At 41.9% G+C, this 26,728-nt stretch overlaps 1 long non-coding RNA gene across 1 annotated transcript; it reads left to right on the top strand.

The window, feature by feature from the left end:
* Positions 1–1,224: 1,224 nt before the first annotated feature.
* LOC109282643 (uncharacterized) lies at positions 1,225–20,080 on the top strand. Its single transcript, XR_002089674.2, has 3 exons — positions 1,225–1,327; positions 11,394–11,550; positions 19,452–20,080. It is a non-coding gene; the product is annotated as an uncharacterized LOC109282643 (long non-coding RNA).
* The last annotated feature ends 6,648 nt before the right edge of the window (positions 20,081–26,728 follow it).

The raw sequence follows: 26,728 nt of genomic DNA, 5'->3' as shown, positions 1-26,728 counted from the left end.
GAGGTGGCCAGGTAAACTACAATATTGCCAACACCAACACTTCCAAATAATCCTGAATGGCTCCCAAAAATAAATGACATCTGTTTTTAAAAGATGATATTCTGATTTTGGGGGCTGAGTTTTCATTTTTGAACATCCTTGCCACCCTCCAGTGCATGTATGCAAGCATTCATATGCATGTCTGTGCATGTGTGTGTATAAGAGAGAGAATTAGGGTTGCCAAGATGTATCAAAGAGTTTTAGTATCCACTGCAGGAGCTCTCAGTCCCACATCTGTCTGTCCCCTGCCCTCTAATCCCAAACCAATCCTGTCCTTCATACCCAGATCAATTCCCCACCCTGATCCAAACCCACTTCAACTCTCCCTGCAGCTCCAGGGGACTATCACCTCTTTCATAGCCCTATGGAGGGATAGCATTAGGAAAACCTAGTTGGGTAGACCTGATAGTGCAGAAGAACCCTCCCATTGACACAGGAAAGAAGGGAACAACATACTTTCTGCTGCTAGACACTTTCAGCCCTGCTTGTACTTCCCAACTTTCTGCATGACTTCTATTGGATCCTTAGGATGGGGAGACAGTTTGGTTGCTTACTCTTCTCCAATATATATGGTATTGGGGACTTTAGCTGTCAGAACTGAGCCTTCCAGACAGTGGATGTAAAATTGTGAAGAATTTTATGTTGTTTTCTTGATGGAATGGGACATAGAATAAAGCAGATCTCTTGCAAGTACTGAAAGAACTCAACCCCAGATCTCTGTAGATACTAAGTTATCTATCTATCTATCTATCTATCTATCTATCTATCTATCACTAATACCAATAAGATTGATGTCTGTGAGAATCTGGGCCACTAATACCAATAGGATTGATGTCTGTGAGAAGACTTTGTCTAGCCAGGTCTTGAAAATCTCCAAGGATGGAGACTTTACGACCTCTCTGGGTAATCTGTCCCAGTGCTTTATTGCCCTCCTAGTGAAAAAGTTCTACCTAATAATCAACCTCAACTTCCCTTGCTGCAGCCTGAGCCCATTGCTCCTTGTTTCGTCATCTGGCACCACTGAGAACAGTTCTCTTTGTAACCCCCCTGCAGGGAGTTGAAGGCTGCTATTCAATCCCCCCTCAGTCTTTTCTTCTGCAGACTAAATCAGCCCTGTTCCCTCAATACACTTTTATATCCTCAAGCATTCTACATATTTCATCTGAACCAGTCAAACTGCCCCAGACTCCCAGAAAGAAGATCAGAATGATTGGTCATTTCAAGAGGAGCCGTCTTACTCACACTGCTGCTGGGTAAACAAGCCTGGGAACTTGAACTGGAAATATCAGTAAGATTACACTTTCATTTTACTTTAGATATGCTATCTGTGGGGTTGGTTTTCTGACACTGTTATTTCTGTGATCTTGTAGTCAGCATGTTAAACTATGTGAGCTAGATACTTAACTTTTGCCCTGCTTCTAAATCACGCATTTAGCTCCATGGTAGTTCATGGCATATCTAGTCCCCTGTCACTTGTTCAAAGAGACTAGAAATTGCAGTCTATACTCTGTAAGGGGTATGCCCTCTTTTTCTCCATACAGTTACTATGTTGGGATGAATTAGATAGTGAACCTTGCTGTCTAAGTTCAATACAGCAACTAGTCCTAATCAGAAGCTACTGTCTGTCACACACATAGGAAAAATAGTGGGGGCTTACCCAACTGAACTCATCCCTTACCCACTACTCTTTATTTACAATGTATTTTGTATTCAACTCAGCAGAAAATAGATCAGCTGCAATTTTGATGAGAGTCATAAGGTAATTTTGTTTTCAGCTCATGTTAATTTTGCTTTCAGTGTTAGAATTTCTGCAGAACTGTTTTGCTAAAGATCTCCTCTGGGCTTGGACTTTCCTAGACTTTGTTCCCTCTATCCCCTCAGGATCTTTGTCTGATGACAGCTTATAACTCTCTGTAGTTTGGAAGATGACTTAATTAAAAATCTGTTTCAGAGGAAAGAAGAGTTGTTCTGCATAGTGCTACAGTGCAGGGGATAGCAGAACAGCACTAGATTCAGTTGCATCTCCTATACACTCTGTTCAATTGAAACAAACCTTAGGCAACTCCTGAACCTCCAACACCCTCTGAGCTTGTACCTCCCATACCTATAAATGCTCAGACCTCCCATTCTTGTGCAATCTCTTCCAGAAAAACTTCCTCAGACATCCCATTCCCCATCTGAATCACAATAGATGAAGCACTTATTTTCATTAATCTAATCAAGTGAAATTCATCTGCTGTGCCCATCAAGTAGTAACTAAGTAAATTCTAGTGATGCATTAAATCAATTTCTTATATTTCCTCTAGTCCATATTTTCCAGTCTATTTTCCGGTTCCACAATTTCAAGCACCTCAAGAAAAGAGATTTTTTTTTAAATTGGACAACTTAAAAATTTTCTTGAAAATAAAGGAAACAGAACAACACTGGAAAGATAATGTCACTTTATAAACTCCCAAGTCACTTCAGCCAAATATACCAAACACATTTCCCTATTTATTAAGCACACCAGTTTAGAAAAATCCCCCAGCTCTCTTGTTTTTCACATCACTATACATGGACACACACACTTGTCCATTTATATCATGCAAAGATATGTAAAGACACTTATTCTCTAGAATTCATCTGGATCCCTCTTCTGTTCTGGCAGTGTGACTTTTTAATCTCTATTTGACTTATTTCATTTCTATTTTCTATTTCTTTCTCTCACCTTTCCCTTGTGCAAGCCTGGAAGATTGGCCCCAGCCACACTGGTCCAGGGCTAAAGTCTCCATTCTCACTGTGAGCAGGTAATGGAGGTTTTATCTCCCAGTCAGGTACCATGAAATTTTCACTGCCCACCTCTGGTCAGTGCAAACGAAATGGGTTCCTGATGAAAAGAAGATGGGAAACTGAACTACCTCTACATAGAGCATCTCCTTATATCATTTAAAGTTATTTCTTGACTAAAAGATCAGTAGCACAACCAGGCTGGGTGTTCTGACACAGTGAGTAATAATACACCTCAGACAGGCCAGGATTTTCATATGTAAGTGTCTAAAATTAAGACCCTAAATCCATATTGTGGCAGCTACTGTCATAGAAAGGAGGACTCCGTTCTGGAGATTAACCTAAATTGCTCATTGTGAAGGGCACAGGCAAAAAAACCTGCTCTCAAATCTGACAGATACCCTAAGATTCATGAGAAGTCATGGCCATCTGCACAGAAATTCTCTGCCCTCAAGGCTCAGAGGCCAGGGGTGCCTTGGGGTTCCTAGACCACTCTCTAGCAATAGATCTGAATTCCCCTCTGGTTGTGACAGTTCTTGTCAATTCCATCACAAAATAAATGAAAAAGTTAATATGTTGGACATTGTGTTAGCCCCTTTGAATAGGGTTGAAGTGTTATATTCATGACGTTGCACAAAATACATAAAAAACAAGGGTTTTTTGGCAGTATCTCTTACTGGACTAACAGCGTAGTTTGGAGAGAGGTCAGACGAGTTTTTGGGAGCAACTACCCTTCCTCAGGTGCCCTGTAGAAGGTAGTCTTTAAGGTGCTACCCTACCCTAACTGGGTCAGAGGGGCATGAACTTTCATAGAGAACAACCTACTTTCAGATGCTACTTCTGCCTGATTTCAAACTAACCCAGCTAACCATCATTCAGGTCACCTGAAGATAGTGACCTGAGAAGAACACTTTGTGCCTGAATCTTTGGTTAGCATCTCTTTGAACTACACAGTTGGTCCAATAAAAGATATCAGCAAAAACCTTTGCTTCTTGCATATTAGCACCTTTTTGGAAACAGGAAGGAGTTATACATGTCTCTAGGCTCCATCTTCAGCCTTCACTCTGTTTCCTTGGTGCACTTTGACCCCATTCAACAAACCTGTCCGTTGAGTCTGGGGAGCAGCAGAAATGCCCCCTTCCTTTTCAGAACAGGAGATAAAAGTGTGCTTATGGAGGAAGTAACTGTGCAAGGACTGAATGGGACTTCATTTGGGCTATGCTCAGAGAACGTTTCTCTTTATTCAGCCTAAATTTTCATTGGCTTAATTGGATCCCCTTTGCTTCTACTCACACACCTTGCTCCCAGTGGCCTAAGCATTCTTTTCTCTTTGGTATTCAGGCCCTTCAGATATTTAAAGTTTCTTCTTACATACTCTCTTAATCATCATTTCAGTAAATTGCAAATGCCTAATTTTTTTATTCTTCACTCACACATGAGCCCTATTAAACCCCTAAATGCACTCTGAAAGAGGTAGGTATTACTGTGATTTATGAATTATACTAATTTGTAATCCACACCCAGAGTGGTACTTTTATCAACCTGCCCAGTATTAATTCCAGTTTCTCAACACCTTTCTGATACTGAGGAACCCAGAATCATAGGGTTCTGATACTGAGGAACCCAGAATCGAGTCCGACCCCCCTGCCTATGCAGGGGGTCAGACTCAATGATCTATTGAGGTCCCTTCTGACCCTAGCATCTATGAATCTATGAATCATCTATAGGCAGATTAATGCACAGGCCATCCACCCCCACCCCAGATGCCGGGGGGGATGGTGTTGCCAGGTATACAATAGTTATTCATTTTTTACCCATTTCTCATTCACTTACTAGTAGCCATGGTGAGCAATACAAAGCAAATGAGACCATTTGCATACCCATTGTGCATATACCAGGAATATGCGAATGAATACACAAATAAATCATTCCCTCACTTATTCTATATTACTCACTGTAACTGGCCAGTGAGTGAGTGATAACCGGGTCAGACCTTGGCTGCAGCAGCAGCAGCAGCAATAGGGGAAGAGGTTTCTTCCCTTGCTAGAGCCAGCTCCCATGGGGGAAAAGACACCCCCCACCCCAGCAGTTCCCAATTCTCTTCTTGCCCAGGGCCCCAAAACAATTTAATCTATCTCTGCCAGAATTAGACAGAATGTAAAATTTCAAGTTTGATATCACATTTTCCCAAGAAGAAACATGTTTTGTTTTCTACCAGTGACCCAAAGCTGAAGGGCACAGAGCACTTTCAATGTCTATTGAAGTGAGTGGGTATCCAGAAACTAACAAGAAAAATTGATATAGTGGACCAAATTCAGCATCCATCTAGTCTATTATCTTGTAACTCATCAGATACCTCTGAACATGTAAGTCTGTATAGTAGACAGATAGGGAACACTCTGCCCCCAGCATAAGAGATTGGCTTAAATTTGAAACATAAGATTAATATCCTTGCTGAAACTTTTTTCAGCAATAGTTATAAAAACTCCAGGTATTTTTATCATCCATATAAATATCCAGTTTCTTAGTTTGTCTAAGGATTAAGGCTTGTCTTTGTCGCAAATTCTCTATGTCTTTTCCTAATTCATCTGTACTCAGTGGTGTTTGCCTGCCAATTTAGTATCATCCATAAATTAAATTTATCTGCTCTTTACCCCATCTTCTGGAAAGCTGCTAACATAAAAATAAAAGACCTATTACTGTCTCTTACTATTTTGGTTCTTGAAAGCAATATTTCTAAAACTGTTATAACAATTTGGAACTATCTGAATTGGTGAATACAGACACTGCTCCCTCAGGACCATGACTTTCAAAGATAGTATTTCCTACAATGATAAAATTAAAGATTTTGTCTGGTTATTTGTGGAGTGTCAGTGAACAGAATTACAAAAACTGTACTTCTGAACTGTACTATAATTTTCAGTAGTTTCCTTGGTGCACAAAACTTCCTTTAGGAGTTCCTGTAACACAAAAGACAATGCATTGAATAGTTCCATTTGACTAACATACCAGAGCCATTCATGGAACTTATAGAGGGCCTGTAGATGTGCAGGGATGCTGCTCTGATGTGCGGTAATTACAGTGCATATGAGCAGACTCAATTAATAGAGTCTGCTGGAGTGCACTAATTAGTGCACCTCCAGCAGCCTCTGAGTCTTCTGTATCAGTGTCCCTGTGCTTCAAAATAGTGGTGGTAGCCCTAAAACTTATCAAACAAGCTTTAGTTAAAGTGCCCTCTGCCATTTTCAGGTGTGGGAATGGTGATAAACGAGATGCTGTGGACACTTTGATTAGAGTGGCTCTCAGAGCCGCTTTTATTAAAGTGCCCCCCACACACACCTCCCGCCACCCTCAGAGCACGTGTAAAAATGCCCATCGAGTCCAAGATCATTTAAGGAGCAAAAAAAAAAAATATGGTGTTACAACCCTGTGTAAAGCTCCCCCAGCTAAACACTGAAAAGGCTTCTAAGTCCCATACACCTCCCTTTGTCCAAGCAGGCTGCAGCACCTACTCGTTTTCTGTCCTCTCTGGTATGCTTTATGGGCACCAGCTCTCTCCCTTTGTGAAAAATGCACCCTTAGAACCTAATTACATAAACGGTCTTAGAACCAGTATTGACCCTCGCCCTCCCCCAGTACCTTTAGCAAAGGCCCAGCTTTGCATTTACAATTCACCTTTTCAAGGACGCATGATAACTGAAGCAAACAGACACAGAGGCTCAGTAAAGGTTACAAAACCCTATATATTTGAAAGTTTATATGCACTTTTACTATCACAAGCAATATACAGAACTAGGGAAAAAACAAGAAAACCAGCTTGTGTATCTTCCTGCTTCTGTTTCTGCACCACTCTTGCAATTAAAAACCTTTTTTTCGCAAAAATCTAGTTGGTCTAATAAAAGATATCGCCTCTACCACCGGTTCTAATTCCTTTTGCCTCCAGACCAATATGGCTATAACCTGGGTACCTCACCACTCTTGAGCATTCTCTAGGTTTAGATTAGAGACCTTTAACAAGTCTAAGATTCTTCCTTTCCTCCTCCTCTCTTACACATGGTTTCTCCTCTGAAGTTATGGACTTTCCTCTCATTCCCTCAGCCAACATTTTTCCTCAGTGTCTGATTTCTTCTGCCCTCTCTCTCTCTAACATGCCTCCAGAGACTTTCTTCCATAATTTCCAGTCCCCTTTGTCAAGTGACTGCTGACCAGCCTTGTCATGTGATCAAAGACTCCCACTGTTACTTAGTTATCTCTCCCCAAAGTTCATACTTCAACAAAACTGTTTGCAGTGGATAATAGAAAACTTTTTTCCAAAGGGTTTCCACATAAGTAAAACACCACGTAAATTTCCATGCAAGTAAAGGTTTAACAACATGAGGATTAAAAAAAAAAGAAAACAAAACAGAGAAGGCAGATAAGCCTCACATTCAACATGGAGTTTGTGCTCGGGCATAGAGAACCCTTAGTATTAAACAGAATTCATTAAAGTACATGTGGATTCCCCAACATGCCATACCCACTGTTGTTGCATATGTCAATCATCTGGAATTACCAGTTAAGAAACCTTTATTTTATTCATTACATTCATGTTCAACTTGACCATTTTTTTATTCACAAAAAAGGGTGACAATGTTAAAATGCAGGTATCAATGTTAAAAGGGTGTCAATGCTATTGGGAAAGTAACACCCTATGAATCTGACTCTGATATATCCCTCGTCCACTAAACACCATATTGCAGTACAAAAGGGCTTTAGAGCAGGTATAAGCTGCTATATGGCCTCCCTGTTAATGAATTTAGGTCTAAAATTTTGTTTCAGGAAAGGTCAGGAATTGTAAAAAGAGATCCCATTTTATTTGAGAATATAATTTCCCCTTATACAAGTAAACGGACTGATTCTACACTACTGCAATCAGATGTTTTTGTTTTGCTTTGTTTTTTTCACTGACTTCCATGGGAGCAGAACTGAATCCAAAACTGGATGTTTTGTACAAATACCTGGTATCTCCTTGACAGGTTCTCATACATGCTACTGGAGGCCAGGTTTGCAAAAATCTCTTCCCATTAACATTCCTTTAAGTTGCCATGCAGCTCTGGGTTTTCAAAACTGAGTCTGAGAACAAATTTAGCAGGTGTTGAAAAGAGTAAAATCTAGAACTCAGTCAGAAAGCAGCAGGCTTTTTGATCTGAAGCTCAGCATCTTATCTAAAAAGCGAGGCTATTTTTTCCTGTATCTGTGTCCCCCATACATCAAAGTTTCCAACCACTAAAGTCCCATAAACCTGCCCCAGAGATCTCATTCATTACACCTTACTCAGGAAGACCTTCAGGATTTCATCCTAAATGTTTCTAGGGTTTGGGGATGCTGGCATTAATCAGACTGTCTATATGATGCATGGCCTGCTTTCTGCCTTAAATATTACTTTCTCCTCCTCTTCACAAATCAAGGTGAAGGTCAAAGGTCCACCTAGTCTAGCAGCCCATTGGACTAACATGGGTAAGCCACCCCTATCTTTAGCCAACAACGCACAGTGTTTTGGCCCACATCACATCCAGCTGCCACCTTTTGATTCCTCAGACCACATGCTCAGATAGTCTCTTAGAACTGGGCCAACTGGCTTTGTCCTGAGTCTAGAACACAGTGATTTACACCTCCAAAGTCACAGCAAGATACCTTACCTACCCTGCCACTGCCCTGTGACCAGGTAGAAGCTCCTTGTTATATCCTGAAACCTCACCCTTGTCTCATGCCTATGTCTTTAATGTAGAACTGGATGGGAAACTGCTTTTCCATCCCACAAATGTATTTTTTCCAATCTTTAAAAATTATGTGCAAAATAAAAACAGAAAATGGGCACACCAACTACAGAAGAGCCAAAAGCCTTGTGCTTTCCTCACTTACAGGGGATGTGGGAAACAAGCTCAAGTCCATATCCAATGAACCATAAATTATTTATATAATATGGAATAGCTCCAACTTGAGAAACAAAGGGGAAGACTTATCCAGGAATATCCAGTAGTCTGGTGGAACATAGAAGACTTATCTCCCACTCAGCTCCCCAAAGAGATCGTAAGCCTATGGAGCAAAGAATCATTAAGCAGTAGGACTGGAAAGGACCTCCATAGGTCATCTAGCCCAACCCCCTTCCTGAGGCAGCATCTTCCCTATCCAAACCAAAGAAACCATGCAAATCTTTATTTTTAGACAGTTCACCTGATTGGAATTTAGAGAAAAACTGGCAAGGTTATTGAACATGCTTATTGTTAATGCATCATAAGCAGAACCTAAATTCTGCCCTCTCTCCCTCCCTCTGTCTCTCTCTGGCACAGTGGAAATGAAGGAACTGGATTCAATATATTTCATGCATAATCATGAGTGGTGCTCATTGTTATACTGCTCATGTTCTACTATAAGTTTTCTTCTTATGATTAAAGACAACCATGGCAGGAATTTATAAGGGCTAAAATGTTCAGAAAGGGGAGAAAGTTATATATTAAGATTATTTTACCCTTAAATATAACATATATAATGACTGATTATTTAGGTCATTTTAGCACAATCTATAGGGTCACAGCAGACCAGTAAATATACAGATACTAAACCATAGCTGTCACAGGAGATGGATAAATATCAGAACTGTTAAGAGTAGACAGCCTTACACCTCTTTTCTTTCCAAACAGTGTAAAGTCAATGCAAATCATACTCTGCAAGTCAAAGGTTTTTGGAAGCTTGACCCAAGCTATGTTTTGTTGTATTTCCTCTTCATGATGCACAACATTAAAAACGCAATGGTTAATATCATAACCTTATCCTTAAATATGCCCCCAAATCAAAATACAGACGTAAGAACTTAAAGACCAGGGAAGCTTTCCTGAACAATACATTTTCCAACCCTGCAAAGCAACGATGCACAAATCAAACAAAATAACTGCCAGAACTAACTTGCATTTTTGTCTCAGGATATTCTACTGATTTGTATTGTAATACATAGGTGTCAATTGGTTAGATATAAGAAAGGAGAGAATGAACGGGAGAAATTAGGTGAACTACCTAAAATGGTGGTTCTGAAGTTTTTGGGATTTTTTTAACATCAGATTCTTTCCTGTTCTTTGGATAATCAAAACCCTTAAAGATTCCTCCCTTTTCCTTCTTTCCTCTGTTCCCCTAGTTGTTCTCTATGCACAGAGAAGATAGAAGCAATTCAAGCTGGCAGCTACAGGCAAATTTGGTGGTAAAAATAGGAACTAAGAGCTCGGAGCTGTTTCACAAGATCATTTTTTTAGCAGTGAGGTTTATGCTTAGAACAAGCTACAACCAAGCTTTTAGTTCACTGGATGAGGTCTGGAAGTAATAATTATAAAAAATGAGTTAGGTCAAAAGGGCATGTGATACCCAACAATACTGCACAAAGTCTCTTTTTCTTGCAATACCCAACACTTTAGATATTTGTTAGCTCCCAAACCAGTCCTCTGGGTTTCTTTCCTGCCCCAGAGGAAAAACTGCAATATATGAAAACTCAGAAGAGCTGATTTAAGTATTACAAAAATTCAAGAAAATATTTTTATGAAAAAACAATTGACCATATCTATTCAGTAGGGGAGCTGGGATATTGGGGATAATTCTATGTTGTTTTTCTAATCCTGGAAAAATCTTTAAGACAGGAAGCTGGTGATAAAGAGTTACCTTTTTACTCATATTAAGCAGCAAAATAATTTGAGGGAGGGTGATTTTAAGTTGTAACTTGCATGCCAAGAGGACACAAGTGTTGCAGGAGAAAACACAAGCAACCACAGCCTACACTTACCTTTACTCACATACACGCAGATATCACACATGCTCACACACACCAAGAAGCAGATGCTTTGAATTGTTTGCTACTTGGCCTTTATGCAGGTGTGCATTAGGTGGAGAAAAAGTATGAAGCCTCCATTTCTCCACACTCTTTTTCAGAGCCCCAAGGCAGACTAGGCTGAATTGCAATCCCCATACTCAGGGACTGCCCTGTAATTACTCTTGTAAACTCAGTGTAGGACACAACACCCTCAGTGGAGTCTGAAGGAATGAGGGGTGCCAGGAAATAGGTGGCCCAATGACTCACCCCTTCTTCATCCATCTTCTGATCACCAGAACCACTAGAACCATCATGAGCCGGAAAGCAGAGGTATGCTATACTTCTTAAAGGGGGTGACAGTTATATCTTCTGCCCATACACTGGAAAAGCAGGTAAATCTGCCTGCTGTGACTGAACTGCTGTCAGTTCCCAATCTGGGAAGCTTAAAGCTAGCTGGGGTCTCTCTAATACTACAGCACAGCCTGCAGTGTAGAACTACCCTGAGAAGTAGAATACATTATATACTCGACCTGGGAGTACATTATGCACAAACATGTTTGTGATGTTTTGTGTTGTTTTGCACAATGCCCTCTACCACCACCCCAGTAGAAGAACTCTTCTTCACAGGAACAATCCCTCCTTGAAAACACATATCCAATGATATTGCTAACTTTAGTACTTGATTGGAATATTTGAGAACCTGAGAGTAACATTAATTGAGAATCTTAATAAAATGCAGCGCTTACCTTGTTTTCAGTGTGAAAGAATAATGTGGTAAAAGCCAATCAAACATCTGTCAACAAAACTAATGAAGAAAATGAAACACATAAGGCAAAACAAGTCATGCAAAGATAAGCCAGATGGATATTATCAAGAGAGAGATCAGTGAACTTGTGAGCAATATTTGTTGATAGGTAAGTTTTTGATATGTAAGTCACAGAAATGGTGTGGATACCTAATGGAATACATTCAACCATAGAGTTCTAGGAAATGCTACAGGAAGCACATTTAATTAATTGTGCTTTAAGCCTTGACCTATTTTATAACAGTAAACCACAACTGCTTATGTTCATGACAAATCTGGAAGTAAAACCATTGCTGAGACAGCTTTTGAGGTTGTTAACTGTGTTTTTTCGGTGACTCTACAAAAAAGTCTGTTTAATTATCTCCCCGTAGCAAATGAGAAAAGGTTAAAGTGTGATTTTCTTCACATTTGTTATCCAAAGATAAACTACAATGCAGAACTTCTCACCAGATGAACTCTAGCAAACAATCCTCTCCATGTTTGTGCGCAAAATTCTTCAGGCCTTCTACTAATATTGCCCTGAGCCCTGAGCTTTAGCATATGAATGAACCTGGAATAATGTACTGGTGCTGAAAAATGTTGGGGCTGAATAAAAGAAATATGCTATAGGGATTAATCTGACCCTGAGAGGATAAATAATAGTAAAATATACCAGTGTAGCTTTTCAGGCTCTAACTTCTATGTCACTGTGCTAGCTGATACTAACAAGGTGTATCTACATATGTCTGGGACAAGTACTATCCTCCAGCGGAGTTATTATATGAACCTACACACACACATAGATGGTGACCATCCCTGCTGCCTAGCCCCACACTATAGTACCCTTGTGCCCCAGCCAGCCCCTCCACAACACATTGAGACATGGCAAAGCAGCTTTGGGCTGGAAGGCTGACCCCTAGGGCTTCCTGGCAGGCCGGGGCTACTCCACCCTGGCTCAACATGCTGTGGTCCCAGGCACATGTTCAAACACTGTGCCCAGGAGCAATCAACTCCAGTGCAAACTGCATCAGAGTGTATGGTGATGTGCTAATTGCATGAGTAGATGCACCCACACAGAGCTAAATCCCTTAAGGATTTGCCAATTCTTCTCTCCTAACAGCAAAAGCCCTAGAAGTCAGGTAATTTCCTTTGCACTAGGAGTAGTTTCTTTGCTTTTTGTTGTGGAAAGCATCTCACAGAAGCATTTTGATTTGGTTTCCCCTCTCCATTAGGAAAAGTATATATTTTTCTAACCTGTTGCTCACAACATGTTTGGATTATTAAATTGAAGAGAGGTCAGTCTAGGCATCTAGTCACTTGAGTTAGGGACAAACATTCAAAAAGCCTGAGCCTGAATTGATTCAATCTTTGCAAGTTAGTCTAACCTGCCTAGGTTGAACCAATTTGCAAGTGCATGGACATTTCCTCCGGACTGAGGAAATGCAGGCACATGCCTACAGTGGCTCAGGCTAGAAACCAGGGGAGAAGGCAGCACTAGAGCAGCCCTCCCTTCCCTTCTTCAGTACTGCGCTGAGAGGGGTGTGCAGTCAGGCCCCAGCAGGACACTCTGATTAGGGAGGGGTTTAAACCCTCACCCGGCCTGCCCAGACTTTTCTCCTCTCACTGTTCAAGGGGTGGGAGACCCCAACCTCCCGACTTGCCAGAACCCAACCTCCCGGCTAGCACTCCAAGGCAAATGGGTGGGGGGGGTGCAGTTCATGCATCTGTTAATGATACTTAGCATTTCAATCCTCTCCCTGCTTCTTCATATTGTCTGCAGCAAACCTAGCAGGTGAGGGAGCCAGTGGGGAGCTGATAACACAGCATTTAGCAGCCCATCAAGAAAACAAAACCTTCTCTCATTAGTTGAAGCTCTTCTTAAACAGCTTTTTCCAAGGAAGGAATGGAGGGACATTACCAGCTGACCTGTTGATTAGCTCCAAAAAGCCCTAAACATTCTGTCTGCTTGTCCTATCCTCCTGAAATTGGAGACACACACACACACACACACCTTTCAGCATTAACTAGCATACCACATGCCTAGGGTCTATGGGGCTGGGGTCTGTGTTGTGGGAAATCAGAGGGTGCAAGGGGGGATCCCGCTTGAGCAGCAAATGGTGAAGGAGGGGTGGGGCAGGGGGAAGCCAGGCAGACCCTGCTGTGCCTCCAGTCTCTGCTGGAGCTCCAGATAGGGAACAGAAGGGTGGGGCCAGCCCTGTTCTCCGGAGCAGACAGCACAGCCCAGCCTAGTCCATGACTGTAAAGAATCTGGGATGCTGGGGGAGTCTGATTTAACTGAAACCAAGAAGGGGTCTGGGACAGACAGTGCATAAACCAGTTTGACCCAAATCAGTTAAGTCTGTGTCACAGGGAGGAGCAAGGAGGGGACACCATAAAACAAAAGAAGGAAATAAATGGAAAACACTTACCTGCAGCAGGATCAGCAGCACAGCGGGAGCAAGAAGGAGAACCCACATGGCTCGTCAGCTGCATCTTTATTCGAATAAGACCGGCTGATGACATCAGCAACAAACGCCGGCCAGCGAAGATAAAGATGGAGGCCAACAGCAAGGAAAGGAGGGGAGAGAGAGAGAGAGAGAGAGAGAGAGAGAGAGAGAGAGAGAGAGAGAGAGAGAGAGAGAAAAGCATGCGGGAGTTAAACAATCCCACGGAGAAGCCCAGGGAGCACAGGGCTTCAGAAAGGGATCCAGAAGAGGCTCCTGAAGAGGAGTGTGCCGACGACGGGGAAGTACGTGTCAGCAGGGACAGAAGAAAATTAGAACAGCCTCTGGAGACAGCAGAGGCACTACAAACAAGGAAAAGAGGAGCAAGCCTGCAGCGACACACAGGATACCAGGTGGGAGCTGGGGAGGACTGACAGGGAGGAGGAAGAGCCGGCCCTGTGGAGAAGACTTTGAGGGGAACACCAGGGAAAACCTGGGTAGAAGGGGGCAAGGGCCCTGAAGTTAGAAGAGGAATAAAACCCGGTGGGGAATTCCTGAGGCAATCGGCTCAGGACAGCCCAGAGAAAGGAGATGGTGGGGAACGACTGTGGAGCCTTGTTTAAAGGGAGGAGCCTCAAGGGCGTGAGAGTACCAGAAATATAGATAGGGGACTACTAGGTATCCCCAAGTGGGCCTACAAGATAATTATCTTTTTCTTTGTGAGTTTAGTTTTGATTTTCCCCAAGCAAAGGGGTGGAGAGTGGGAGAAGAAGTATAAGGAAGGGAGGATTTTGAGGCCTCAGGCTAGTAATGTGGCAGTGGTGGTTTCATTATTTTTCCCCAAAGGAAGGGGTTGGGGAAGTTAAGGAGAGGGCATTAATCACTCAGGATATTCGGGCGGGCGTAAAAGAATAGATCCTGACCAGGGATTGTACTGGTATCTTCGACACCACCAAGGAGGAGCAACGTAGTCCATCCAGCCAGAAAGGAGAAGTAAGGACGGGGTGTAGGGGTGGCAGAGCCCCATAAGTGACCATTGAGTAGACCGTACCTGACCAAGTGACCCTGAGGAGGCAGCCCCCACTGGGAATATTCAAAGTCATGGCAGGCAAGATACTGGTGATCCGCCTCGGGAGAGACCAGCTACTTGAGCAGCAACCAGAGCGGGCAAAGAGAACATCACCCACCATATGGGGTAAAGCCACTCGAGACCAGGTGTTCGAGTCCCGACAGTCACAGTCCGATACTAAATTCAATCAGGTTCATCTTGAACCAGTTAAAGCCATTTTGAACCTGGTTTATATGCACTGAATTTATGTTCTGCTACAGGTTTAAATCAGTTTCTGATCACTTAAACCAGTTTATGTGAAATGTCTGTCCCTAGCTATCATGGCAGTCATGTGGTATTACTTCTGTGCCTCACCTGATCAGGAGAGTAAGTTCAATTCAGCATGAAACTTTTCCTGAAAGAAAAATAAAAGGGCACCATTTTAAGTAAAAGCTCTGATTAGGTTAGAAATAGCAACCTGGAAATAGGAAGGAAAAAAGTTATGCTTTCTCCTACCTTTAATCCACTCCTGTCAGATTCTGACAGTCAGAGACCTCATTATTTTCTACAATTGTCTTATTTTTATTAAATAATTAACTCTGATGCAGTAGTGATACACCTAATTTTCCAAGAGGATTTTTCCCCACTCTCATTTCTCTTGTGCTATTCTGGAGCCTTAGACAAGATTGTTATTAAATAAAGAGCTACACATAGTACATTAATTTGTAATTAATTAATTTGTGACACCCTCTTAGGGCTTGCTGATACTGGAAAAATTAATTGCATAAGAAAGCAAGTTAAACACCACTGTCCTTGTCTATATGAAGGAGAAATTCTGTGGGTAGAATAGAAGTGGGTAGAAATAACCTTTTTTTTTTCTTCTCCTTTTTGACTCCTTGGCTTGAAAGTTGCACCATTTAGAGACTTCCTTTAGAAACTTCACTCTTTCACAGTGTGAGACCACTGATGACATAATTCAAACAGCCTCAAACAGAATAGTTCACGTAATCGGACTTAAAAACTCTCATGACAGTTTTTAAGACAAGGATTTCAAGATAAGATAATGTTGGGTTGAGGCTGAAAGATAAAGCTTGTGCTCAGCCTTACTGTTGTGTTAACATTATGTTTTTTAAGAGAATTTCTTAAGGTGAAATATTCCTTAATTGCTATAAGTGTTCGTATTAGTCATATCCACTCTAATGTCATAACAAACTCCTCAAAAATTATTTGGTAACTTAGTGTACTATCCTGTTTAAGTTCTTCCCTATTGGAGTAGGATAGGTAACTTACCCAGTACTCTCTCTCTCTCTCTACATTTCTGTTGGCCACAAAAGATCAACTCACAAGATCATAATGAATTTTAATTTATTGTATGGGATGTGAAGTTATCAATAAAATCATAAATGCAAACTTTGAGTTATGACGAGTACTAGTCACCTTAGCGCACGCGCGCACACGCACACGCGCGCACGCGCACTCAGTCACTCATTCAAACCCATGTCATTCAGACCCATGTAGTATAGTGTATAGTAGCTGCTGTAGTGACTGTGAGAACACTGGTGTCAGTATGTCTACCTATTTGAGGCCCTGGAGTCTCCTGTTGATGGTCAGCTTCCTTCAAGGCAATGTCTTCTCCAGAAGGGGGTCACCTGCTTGCCCTTGTGTCTCAGTAGGTCAGGTGCTAGATGAGAGGGCATCCCTGAGGGTCACACTTCACTGCCTTTTATTGCTTTCTGGCAGACTTGTGTGATCCCCCAGCATCATCGTGGCTGCCCAATCTGGAGGCAGCTGTCCCATGTGGGTCTTGAGTAGTGCCTGACAGCTGTTAGTCACAGGGGTCTTGCTTATCTGATAGTGCAGTTTTAGGATTCACTTTGTGATTTTGATTAATTAACAATGATATTATTAAGGATTGCAGGAACAGTCAATAGCGGGGGTGCTCAGTCCCAGGAATCAGTTGCTTGGCTTGATTAGCCTAAAATGGCTTGTAGGGTAGAATTTTATAATGGTAAGTTCCTTTGGCTAGTCTATTGTCATTTAATTACTTACATATCACCATACATACTCACATTCACTCAAGGGGGATGAGCCCAATATAGCAGATGTTATCACTTTACAATTACAATACAATTCAGTTTTTAACAATGGTCCAGGGTATAACTTCATTCTACAGGGAGTATATTCCTTAAGGGTTTAAAAGTATAAAACATAAAATACAAAATTCCATGGTAAATATGAGACAGATGAAATATAAAAATGAACTGTGAGAAATATATAAAAATGCAGTGTGAGGTAGTAAGGATCAAAGGCTACTGGGAACAGCGAATTAGGTTAACACCAGGATATATTTACAGTCTTTGAAGTGGATATTTTAATTCTTTTGTTTTTTTTAGTGACAGTGAGCTTAATTGATATGTAGATATAGTTTGTAGGTTTCTCTTAAAGAAAACCACTTCAGCTTTCTGGCTAGCTCTGAGCCTTGCCACACCCATGCAATGAGTGTGCTAGGTCTCTGCCAATGCTTAGAAGGAAAAAGAAATACACGAAATGGGGGAGGAAGGGGCATGCAAGAAGGGGCTTCTGTTATATCAATGTCCAGAAGGGAAATGTACAAGGTGGGCTTTCTGCTACATTTCCATATCCAGCATATTGAAATAAATCCTGAGAGTGGCTATAACTCAATCAATAAGCAATCAATAAATAACCAATGGGAAAAGACATTTCACTAGATTTTGTTTAAAAAAATTAAGTCTCATTCAGACTTAAAAAAAAAAAACAAGACTTTCATTTAGCTTACACATTTTACTCTGTTTTTTATTTGTAAAAATCTCATACAGACCAATCAGCAATGTTTCTAAGTTGGTTGTGAAACTCCCATTGATTTCTATAGAAGTTGTACCATACAAATCCCACATCATATCTAACAAGGAGCTAAATAAAATTATATAATAAAACATTTTTCCAGCTTACTTGTTACTTGCAACCAAGCTAAGATTTAACAGAGAGCTTGAACAAGAAATGGACAAGTAATGAAGCAAAACATTCATAAATATTTTTTTCGGATTCTAAGCCACACCTTTATTTCACCATGAGCCCACTGCATTTTATTCATGTGTTCATGAACATTTTGCAAATTGTTTTGTTCAAAATAGTGTTTGCAGAAAACAAACTTAAGACCTGTACCCAGAACAAACATAATAATTTTATACCAACATCAAATGAATCCCCCATTGGGCACAATCTTGACAGAGAAGTGTGGGTCAGGGTGAACAGACTGAGATCTGGATATGCATGCTTCAGATGAGCAATGACAATATCTTGGATGAACGTCAAGCAACATCAGTGTTGGATAGCCTGCTATGAACATCTTGGATAGCCTGCTATGTGAAATGTGTTGTCCAACGAACAGCACAGCCCTTTTTGAAAGCAGCAATTTCTACAAATGCCCAGAAGGGGTAGATGGAATCTGTACAATGAGTGATAATACCAGACAGTGGCTCATAGATTTGAAAGTTGATATTTGACGCCATATGAAAGATGATGACATAATATAGTAATCATCAGAGCCAACTTGTAAAATTATGCCTTGTGCTAAAAGCAATCTTATGATGTCAAGAAAAGATTAAGCTTTTCCATAATTTGGGGAAAGCAAAAGAAGAGAGACTACCATCCAGTACCTTGTAATCTAAAGTAATGTGTGCTAGGAAAAACAAACATTGACAAAGATTCCCTCTCAAGTCTGTTTTGTAGTCTAAGGGAATGTTCACCTAGACTATAGTCTTTAGTCTTCTGTCACCTCCTGGTTAAGAGAGCTGGCTCTTTAGCTTAAGTAAGTGAAGCTTATATATTTTTAAATGAAAAAGCTGAAGACTCACTCAAAGGAAAACCAGACAGAGGAACTGTTACATATAGTTAAGCTCTCTGAAATGAGACATCACTAGACCACGCAATGTTATTTATCTAAGCCAGGATGATCCCCAGAATCCTAACAGTTACCTGAGGCAATACGTCACTGTATCTGTGTAAAATTATATACTTTGATCTATAACCAAATTGTGACTTGTGTTCTAGATTTAATGATGGGTACTAGAATTCAAGGAGCCACATGGAGCCCCACTTCCTATGACACAAACTGAGACAAGAAAGGAAGGATTAGAAGAGTGAGGGCACATTGTCTGTGGATATGTACACAAGCTTACTTCGGGGTCACCAGCTTGGCTCCGATTAAAAGTTACACATAATAGATATTTTATAGCCCTTATATGAACCAAGTTTAAAAATCAGTTCCAGTTCTCCCATTGTGCTCTGCAATAAATACTAAACTTTTCTGGGATTGTCTCATACTAGGTGACAATACAGCACTTAGCACAACGGCACTTTTCTTGTGGTTGGCTCCTTCAGTGAGATCTCTCACAGTGGAGGCCAAAGTGGCCTTACTTGCTATAAATTTGGGGAAGAAGAGCATGGGGAGGTCAAAAATCAGAAGACAGGCATAAGACATGATTTAATCTGGTCCTGATAATCTTGTCATTTTTAAAGTTTCTAGGTTGGGAGCACTAAACAAGGAGAGGAATGGTGTGAGGAAAGCAATGAAAGAAGATGGAAACCTTCACAAAAGCTGCCAGAAATACGACCAAAAGAGAAGAAAAGGCCAAATCCAAAAGATAAATTGATTGCAGTGAATCATTTGAGTAAATCTACTCTGAAACTACCATGGCATGATATTTACAAGAATGACACTGATAAACATCTTCTGGCAGAGGCCTGCAAACCCTATAACATTTTAGCTACAACTTTCCCTATCACTTTTAAGTGACTGAAAATAACCTGTCAGAAATTAGACTCAGATGTCAGACATCTGGAAAATGGAGATTTGTGGCATTCTTTGTCAGATTTTTTTTTTGATCTTTTGAAGCAGGTTGAAAATTAATGTGATGTTAGTGAAAACTAGGCAAGAATCAAATAATCCATTTTACCAGAATTCTAAGAAACACGTTTATTTATCCTGATAAAAATTTTGGCGACTGTGAGAAATAAAACGTATTTTTATCGTTAAAATAATCCTCTGCATAAAAATGAACATAGCAGAGGTACAGAGATAAACAGATTCCATTTAAAATAAGTAGATTGGATAAACTACCTAATAAATCACTTTGTTGCTGAATTGGGGTGCAGACAGAAGGGCAGCTCCCAGCTGCAATTCAAAATAATTTGTGCAAAGTGTTCTGAGTTACAATGTTACCTCAAACCAAACAGAAGTTGGTTCCGGGGGGGGGGGTGCGGAGGAGAATCTAGCTGCCAGGCTCTCTGCCATTGCTTGCTGTTTTCAGAATGGGAGGGGGGAAAGGCAGTAGACAGAGCTTGTTCTTGGGGCTCCCCAGGCAGTGCTGAAGGGTGGGGTGGAACTCTCCCAGCTCATGGTGAGGGGGGCTCCAATATACCCAGCCCACCCTCTAAGGGGAGCTGAAAAAACCCCAGACTGAACTACCTCCACTCTCTTTCCCCACTCCCATTCTGAAAGCAGAACAGGCTGGGAGCTCTTCAGACAAGTTAGAAAAGATGCTGCATTTGTTATCTGATGAGAAGAGAAGACTAAGAGGGGACTTGGTCGCAGCCTATAAATATGAAAGGGGCACATGTAAGGCACTGGGAAAATGTCTGTTCACCAGGGCTCCCCAGGGGAAGACTAGGACTAACAGTCATAAATTGCTAGAAGACCACTTTAGATTAGACATAAGGAAAAACTTCTTTACAACTTGAGTGAAATAGACTTCCGCCAGAGGTGATGCAATCACCTACTCTGGGTATCTCTGGGTATCTTCAAAAAATGCTGGAGCCTCACCTTGCTGGGATCATCCATGAATGCCATGTGCCCCCAGAGGCTGGGGAGGGCATGGCAAGCTCTGGCAGGTGGCGGCGGCACTGTCAGTGGCGGGAGCATGGTGGTGGTAAGCGGGGGGCTCTGGCAGACAGCCACAGCACTGTCAACAGTGGGGGGTGGGGAGTGGCAAGCACTGACTGGCAGTCGGCAACCACCCGCAGACGCTGCCGGCAACAGCAGCCAGTGGCAATTGTGGACCGCCTGCAGACACCACCGGTGGTGTCGGCGGCGAAGGGAGGAGGGGGAGCCAATGGCAACTGCCCACAGGCACCGCCAGCAGTATCAGTGGCGCCTTTCTGTAGGGGATGCACTGCCATGCTCAGAGGGTGCACGTGAACCACGTGCACCCGCTATGTATTGCCAATGGGATCATCTGTCCCCAGCAGTCTTTCCTGTCCAAGCACAGGGGGGCTGGACCTGATGATCTCGAGAGGTCCCTTCCAGGCCCTAACATCTATGAATCTATCATACCTCATGCAACGAGGGGTCAGATTTTCACCTGATCAGCCATTTTTGAAGTTCCTTGCAGCCATGCACTTGTGTTGGGTCACAGCTATAAACTGCTCTCTGTAGCCAGATCGGGCAAAATTATCATTTCTGTCTTCACCCTTCATGAGGAATAACTGTTATTTTGGTGCTAAGACCATTCATATAGATGCACCTCAACATGGGGAGAAAAGATCCTCATCTTAGATATGAGTATAACTGGGGAGGCAAGTGGGGAGCAGCTGTGACTCTGACCATTACCCCAAGGTGAGAGTTGAAGGCACAGCTGGTGTCTTCCCCATCACCTGCCTCTGAAGCCTTTGCTCTCCCCCACCTTTGCCTTTGCTCCCCATTGGGGCCCTGCTCTGACCAGAGCTAGGCAGCACACAACACATGCTACCTCTGGCCCCAGCCTGGCCAAACAGCAATGGCCCCAGGAGCTCTGGCAGGGCTGAAGCTGCCACTACCACAACAGTTGCTGTGTATCTGGCTTTGGCCAGACGGAAGCAGGCAACAGGGAAGAGGCAGAAAAGGGGGTGGGAAGATAGGGGAGAAAGCGGGAAGGTGGATAAGTGACAGGGATGGCTAAGCGGGGGCGGGTGGGGGTGGGGACAGGCACTGGGGAAGGGCAGGCAGCAAGGGGTACAGGCACTGTAGGGACAAGCATGGGATGCACAGGCTCTGGGGAGGCAGGCAGCAAGGGGCAGTCCCCTTACTGCCTACCCCTACCACCTGCCTCCTTGCTGCTGCTTGCCCCAGTGCAGCAGGGGAAGGAACAACTTTCAAGATGACTCTCCAAAAAATAGATTCCAGACATAGAAAGTTATATAACAATTGTATAAATTTCATGCATCTAGAATCTAATTATTGGGTGGTTACCTTAAATTATTAGATTCTTTTTCGATTCAGGTAAATACGGTAATTCAGTTCTGAAGTTAGGTATCTAAAACACCTTTTTTTTTCTCTCTACAGAAGCTAGACTTATTAAATAGCAGAAAGATTTGGTATTTGCTAGTATGGGTGAAAACTATACCCAAAATTCATTCATAATTCAAATTTTCAATACCATTCTTTGTATTCATTATAAAACCTTGATATGCAGCATCTATACTATACATACTTTAGCCAAAATCAGTATGTAGCAATCTTTGCAAAAGTAGCATAAATATTACCTTTTAATATTCATACAAGATTACAATGATCCACATTTACAGGAATACAGAAATGTCAATACAGAAAATCAGTTAACAATATTGAATATTTTATATTCAAACACATCTGGAGATCATATCAAAATTAATAATGGTATCATATTGGATGCATAGATAGATTAATTTAAGCAGCATAATTAAAAGGATAGATATTAAAATATGAAAAAGTACCTATTTCCATTGATGTCAGCTGCAGTTTAGCCTAATATCTAGATATCCATCCCACAACTCAGGAGAAATGACAAACTGACCTTTCAGACATGGTTCTTTCTTGGTGCTGGGAATAGAAATAGCCTTCCTACAGCTGGTAAAGCTGTGAATTGTCCCCAGCAATACAGAAAGGATCCATAAAACCCTACCAACTAAGGCCTGATTAGCTTGCAGTTTCAGCGTGTGAGATCTGTGCCGATAATAATGTAAGAGCAGGAGCAGCAGGTAGAGAAAGAGGATGCAGCTGATGAACCAGGCCCCAGTGGGAGCAAACAGAAATACATTATTCCAGAGGTAGCAGTCTGTATTAAGAGGTTATTTATCAATAATTTACAAAAGGATCAGAGAGCCTCAATTGCTGTTATAATCATTATACAGGCATCAATACCATGTATTACAGAAGATTATAAATACATCAGATGGTGTTAAAATGGTTATAAACTATATCATGCCTTCTAGGGCTCTAGAACAATTGACATCCTGATTCATCAATCATTAAGCATTTGAAACTTATTTATAAGTAGAGCCTTAATATACATTTTGGTATGTCAGATTTCCAACACCCCCCATACCCTCCATGTTGTTTTCAATGGCTAATTCTAGGAAAGGTAAAAAAAAAAAAACTTCAAAAACTTTTAGTAGAAATATGAGTTTTCATTTGAATAATACTTTTCATGACAAATAGCTGATTGCACTAAAAATACTGATATTATATCAAAAAACTAACAAAAGAAAATATTTCAGTGAAAAAATGGAACTTTAGTGTCTCATAGAAGTAGTAATTCAGGTGCCCTGTGCTCCCATTCTCCTCTAAACTATCAAATATGAAATATGACCATGAAATCAAACTACATCCCACTGGTGAGATATCAGTGGAGCTACGCCAGTCTACACCATTTGTCACTGAAACATCTGTGCAAGGAGTGTTTAAAACAATAACATCCATATCAATTCAGTTCCCATGATCCCACCCTATGTCAATTAGGGGAAGTCACTGCATAAATATGTGACCAGTTCTTTGACTCAGTGTTGCTGTCTCTAACTACTCACATCATGATAGTCCAGGAATTCCTTCCCCAAGAGACAAGACTAAGGAATTTTTGAGACTGGACTGATTTTTTACTCACCTGTTATCAGTTTCTAGTTGCTTACTGTTTGTGCAGCATACTTTAGTTTCTATTTGGGAACAACATTGCACTCTACCCAGATTACACACTCTGCAAATAGAAACAAACGTTCATAAAGGAAGCAAACCTTCACCTTATATTTTGATTTCCATTATTTAGCTAAATTAACCAATTCCTGCTCTCTGAGACTTACCCAAGCAATAAGTTCCTCGGCAGAATTCACCCTCTCACATATGTACCCTTCACACAAAGCATACACTAAGGTCCGTTTTTCTAAAACAAAATGCAAAATGGTTTCCAAGGGTACCCTTGTTAAGAAGAGGACTAAATCTGTCATGTACATCAATTATCATTTGGGTGTTTCACTGGTCAACATATCACAGCCTGTTTTCTTTCTTTTGTTTTTTAGGTATCAATTCAAAGAATTGATAAGTAGGTCAATGAGTGAGATAGGATGGAAAGCTACTTATATATGTGTATGCAGTGACAAACTGGTGAAAACTAGGGTGTTTCTCATTCACCAGACTGGATTTTACATTTGTGTGGTGACACCTACTTTAAGGCTATCCTGGTAAATAACTTTTCTGCATCGGAAATGTGTACTTGCTATTTCATAGGTTCATACTAGATTCATAGATTGTAAGGCTGGAAGGGACCTCAGAAGATCATCAGGTCCAGCCCCCTGCATCAAGCAGGAAAGATAACTGAGGGTCAGGTGACCTCAGCAAGGTGACTGTCTAGTCTTCTCTTGAAGATTTCCAGTGTAGGTGATTGCACCAACTCTGGAGTGAGCTTATTCCACAGTCTGGACACCCTGACTGTGAAGAAATTTTCCCTAATGTTGAACCTGAATTGATCTTTCAGGAGTTTGTGGTCATTACTCCTGGTTTTTCCCTTGGATGCCCTGGTGAACAGCTGCTCACCAAGCCCCTGATGTACTCCCCTAGTGTAGTGGTAAGCTGCTACCAGGTCCCCTCTCAGCCTTCTTTTCCTCAGGCTGAAGAGTCCCAGATCCCTGAGCGTTTCCTCATATGGCTTGCCTTTTAAAACTCTGATGATACACTGGCTCTTCTTTGGATTCTCTCAAGCTTGTCAACATCTTTGTTAGTGTGGTGCCCAGAACTGGATGCAGTACTCCAGCTGTGGTTTCACCAGTGCTGAGTAGAGTGGAAGAATCACCTGCTTGGTTTTGCTGGAGATGCATCAATTGATGCATACCAGAGTATTATTTACCCTACTGGCTACCGCATCACACTGCCAGCTCATATTCATACTGTGGTCTATTATTACCCCCAGGTCCCTTTCATTTGTCGTGCTAGTCACTTTGGTGCTGTCAAGCCTGTAGCTGTGTCAGGGGTTGTTCTTCCCAAGGTGAAACACTTTACATTTCTTGACATTGAACTTCATCAGATTCCAATCCGCCCAACTTGCTAGCCTGTCTAGGTCTGCCTATATCTGTAGCCTATCTTCAAGCATGCCCACGCTTCCCCATAGTTTGGCATCATCTGCGAACTTGACCAGTGAGCTATTGACCCCCACTTCCAAATCATTAATAAAGATGTTGAAAAGTACTGGACCGAGCACCGACCCTGCAGGACACCGCTGCCCACTTCTCATCAGGATGACAGATCCATTCAGAATGACTCAGGGTTCCTGCAGCCAGTTTCTCACCCACCTGACTGTCTTGGAGTTAAGCCCACAATCCTCCAATTTTCTCGCGAAGACATTGGGGGATAGTAAATCAAAGCCCCTTCGGAAGTCAAGCTATACAATGTCAATATGCTCTCTCATGTTCAGGTGGTGAGTTACGTGGTCATAGAAGGAGATGAGGTTGGTAAGGAAAGACCTGCCCATGATGAAGCCATGCTGGCTGTCATTCAGAATCTTACCTTCTGCAAGCTTATCACAGATAGACTCCTTGATGAACTTTTCTAGGATTTTCCCTAGGATGGAAGTTAGGCTGATTGACGTATAGTTACCCAGGTCCTCCCTTCCACCCTTGTTGTGGATGGGCACAACATTGGCCCTCTTCCAGTCCTCAGGGACATCTCCAGAGCACCACAAGTTGTGGAAGAGTTTCACCAGGGGTTTTGCAATGACTTCAGCCAGCTCCTTCAGCACACTCAGATGAAGATCATCCAGTCCCGCTGACCTGTATACGTCTAATTTTCTTAATTGGTGATACACCAATTCTACGGCAATAGTAGGAAGGCAATTATTCCTACCATGCTCATCCTCTACTCTGCCTGGAATGGTTTTCCCCATGGTCTGGTGAAAGACAGAGGAAAAGTAGTCATTCAGGAGTTCAGCTTTCTCCTGAGTACTGGTAACTAGCTCTCCTGAGCTGCTGAGCGATGTTGAGCAATCACCCCACACTCCCATTTGTTTTCCTCCTGTTCCCTATGTACCTAAAGAAGAACTTCTTGCTGTCCTTGATTCCCATTGCTAATCTAAGTTTGGTCAACGCTTTAGTCTGTCTCATCTGTTCCTTGCAAATGTGGGCCATTGTGGAGTAGTCCACCTCGGGGCCTGCCCCAAGCTTCCATTGTTTATAAGCCTTTTTCTTCATAGTTTCATAGTTGGTAGGGTCAGAAGGGACCTGAGCAGATCATCAAGTCCGACCCCCTGCCATGGCAGAAAAGAGTATTGGGGTTAGACGACCACAGCAAAGTGTTCATCTAGCCTCCTCTTTAAGACCCCCAGGGTAGGAGCCAGCACCACTTCTTTTGGAAGTTGCTTCCAGATCCTAGCCGCCCTGACAGTGAAGTAGTGCCTCCTCATGTCTAGTCTGAATCTACCCTCTGCCAGCTTGTGACTGTTATTTCTAGTCACTCCTGGTGGTGCTCGGGGGAACAGGGACTCCCCCAGTGCCTGTTGTTCCCCTATGACTAGTTTGTAAAT

The sequence above is a fragment of the Alligator mississippiensis genome, chromosome 5, assembly GCF_030867095.1.
Source record: "Alligator mississippiensis isolate rAllMis1 chromosome 5, rAllMis1, whole genome shotgun sequence".
Lineage (NCBI taxonomy): Eukaryota > Metazoa > Chordata > Crocodylia > Alligatoridae > Alligator > Alligator mississippiensis.
Note: the sequence above shows the minus strand (reverse complement) of the source record. Positions and strands in the feature narration are given on the sequence as shown.